Source organism: Papaver somniferum, unplaced genomic scaffold (genome assembly GCF_003573695.1).
Source record: "Papaver somniferum cultivar HN1 unplaced genomic scaffold, ASM357369v1 unplaced-scaffold_118, whole genome shotgun sequence".
NCBI lineage: Eukaryota > Viridiplantae > Streptophyta > Magnoliopsida > Ranunculales > Papaveraceae > Papaver > Papaver somniferum.
In genome coordinates, this window is record NW_020620825.1 from 4,595,573 (window position 1) to 4,598,651 (window position 3,079).

A 3,079-nucleotide genomic window follows, 5' to 3' on the forward strand; every position below is an offset into this window, starting at 1 on the left:
TATGCGATATATCTGAAATGCCAATATATATCAGATTGATATCATATATAGTAATGTCCTTAATCAGAACACCTGACTAAAGATTAACAAAGAGCATGCGGAATGGTGTTCCAAAATAGGAATAAACATAAATATTTGTTTTTCTTTAAATAGGAATAAACATAAAAATTAGTTGCATCCCCATGATGGGAGTTTCATTTCATACTCATTTAAGCATGTACGTACCGTAAGTAAAATTTAACCCACATCCTCAAACCATAACGCAGACAATAGATGTTATCAAGAAAAGAGCGTAACCAAAGATTTGGTACAATCAACTCGAGTTTATTTTTCTTAATCATTGTAAGTAATTTGTCGTAAGTAAAATTTATTTGTGACGGAAAAAATAATCATTGTATATTAAACGACATCAGGCCTTCCCGCAAACTTAATCTAGTACCTCTTTTATTGGTTTATGTTGTCTTCCTTCAATATTGATAGAAATATTGGAAAGTAGTATCCGCGTCTACTAATTAAACAATATTATTAACTTCTCATCTAAACATGATACCCATAAAGACCGTACAACAAAACTTCTGGCATGTATAAATAACATAATTACCTTTTTTGTGTGGCCTCAATTTCTGGTACGTCCAAGTTTACAAATATTTTCGTTGTTTACGTAGAGAATAGACAGTATAAATACGCATTTTATAAAGGACAGTTATATCCCCCGCGACACTGCAGGACGGGTTTATAAGCTAGCGAACTCTTACCCATTAGATTATTAGCTTATACCATCTCTCACGTACAGCTGTAAATACCAAATTAATTGCCTAAAACTCTTATCATTTTAGAAGAAAAGGAAATCTTTTCTCTGGATCTCTGTTCTCTTGGGCTACTTTTCCCATTTTCCTTCTGACAAAAAGAAAGAGAAAATCGCTTCCATATTTTTCTTGGAAACAACTTGAATTAAATATATAAAAGTTTAACTTTGAAGGTGAATCCTGATTTGGTTTGATTTTCCTTTAATACTTTGTTATGTTTTCTTTTTTCTTCTTGATTGCTCTATTTTTTCGATTGAAGGTGTAGTTGATGACGATGGTGAAAACGGAGGGAGGATGTATTCCTAATTTGGTGTTTATGTAATGTATTTCTCTATTGTTGCTTGAAAAGTGACTATTTTGTCAAGTTGGCAGCCAAATCAATATTTTGCCATGTACAGTGTGATTTATCAAAAAGCTTAGTTAAATCCGACAAAATCTTAAGTATGTATTACGGTATCTCGTTTTCGTTATCTTCTCAACTCATTAGATTTCACAGGCTCCCGGTGGTGTGAAAGGTTTTCAAAATGCACATGTACTTATAATCATATGATTTATCCTCTGACTTGCAAGAAAGAAGAATATCAACAGAAAACAAACGTAAAAGTATACAATCAATCTAGATCATCAAATGATGGAGATCGCTCTTGCTCAAGTATTTCAAACTAAAGTTGATGGAGCTACCGGTTTACATTGATCTTGATTTTCCATAGTTGCTAGATACAAATAATGGTGTATCTTGGATTGTGTTACTGGTGACAGTAACCTTTTTAATGCAAGCTACAGCTAATGCCAAGGTTTTTCGGATTCGAGATCTCTCAGAAAGTCTTTTGAGGCCTGTTGAAGATGATCCAAGCAGTTACATACTGTTATTCTTAGGTCTTTTTTTCTTCTTTTTATTATTCTCAGGTTTGCATCCAACCTCCTTGGAGGATCAATTAAATATTTGAACGGGAATAAGATACAGGGTATCCTTAGATCCTTACTCGAGTATCTTTGAGAGTTCACTCTCATATCCTCTCTTTTCTTAGTTGTTTTACCTATGCAAAAGTGTAAAAAAGAAGCAAGACAAAACACCTTGCCAAAAGATTACCTTAAACATCAAGATTTACCGTAAACATCCAGATTTATCCAAAATTTACCCCAAAATTGATAAACAGATGGAAGCAAATAACATGAAATCCTAAAAAACAGGGGTAACATACTCTTCGCCACCACTTTCTGGTCCTGGACAGGCAATGCCTACTAAATTGACTTGCCCTAGCAGTATGGATCTCTGAGCAGAAACCAACTGCATCGCTTTCCCTACAAAAAACACGAATTAAAATTTTCATTAGTATCTAGCCAGTCAACTAACCCGATTCAACAATATGTTGACTTTCATCAAAATGGAGACTTCCACAAGAGTTCAGAATTTCATATAAACAGCATTGGTTGTATGATTTTTCTCATGTTTATGCAGTTAAATATACAAACTAATAGTAAAAACCTGAAATAGCGAAATCAAGAGCGATGAGCATCACCTTGCAAATGGTACCCCGTGCATTAGAACCAAGACATATGAGGTGCAAAACCAAATTGAATAAATAGAAGTAACACCAATGTGACAAAAACAAAAAAAACATAGAAATAAAAATGATTCCAAGTTTACCTTGCGGTTGGTGGCTTGAGCAGTAGAAGCAAATTTAATTGACATATTTGATTAATTAATTACTGTCTTTTTTATTGTTGGTGTTGACGAAAATATTTATTTTGCTTATGTACAGGGACCTGCAATTTAAAATGAATATAAGGAATTTATTTTATATTTATATAATAGTTCTCACTTTTAAGTTAAAACTCAATGTCGAGGAAAATAACTCAATCTAATGGTGCAAAACATGCTAGCTTACAAATGGTTTTTAAACCAGTAAGTAGTTAAGTTATAACCGATATTTTCGTAACTATGGTGATGAAAACCAAGAACCTAGAGTTGATTATGAAGAACCTTGTAATCTCATAAAATCAACTACTTTTCATCTTCACTGCGAGGAGGTATCAACAATATCTACAGAACAGAATCAACAAAAAAAGAAAAAAAACTAAGAATACCATAAAAAACTTACACAATATATTCTCGCTACCTCTTCACTGCGGGGAGGTATCAGCAACATCTACAAAGCAGAATCAACACAAAAAAAAATCAACTCAAAACAAAACAAACAAAAAAAATATTAGAATACCACAAAAAAATTACGAAATATATAGTCGCTAATCTCAATAAAAAATTAGAGTTT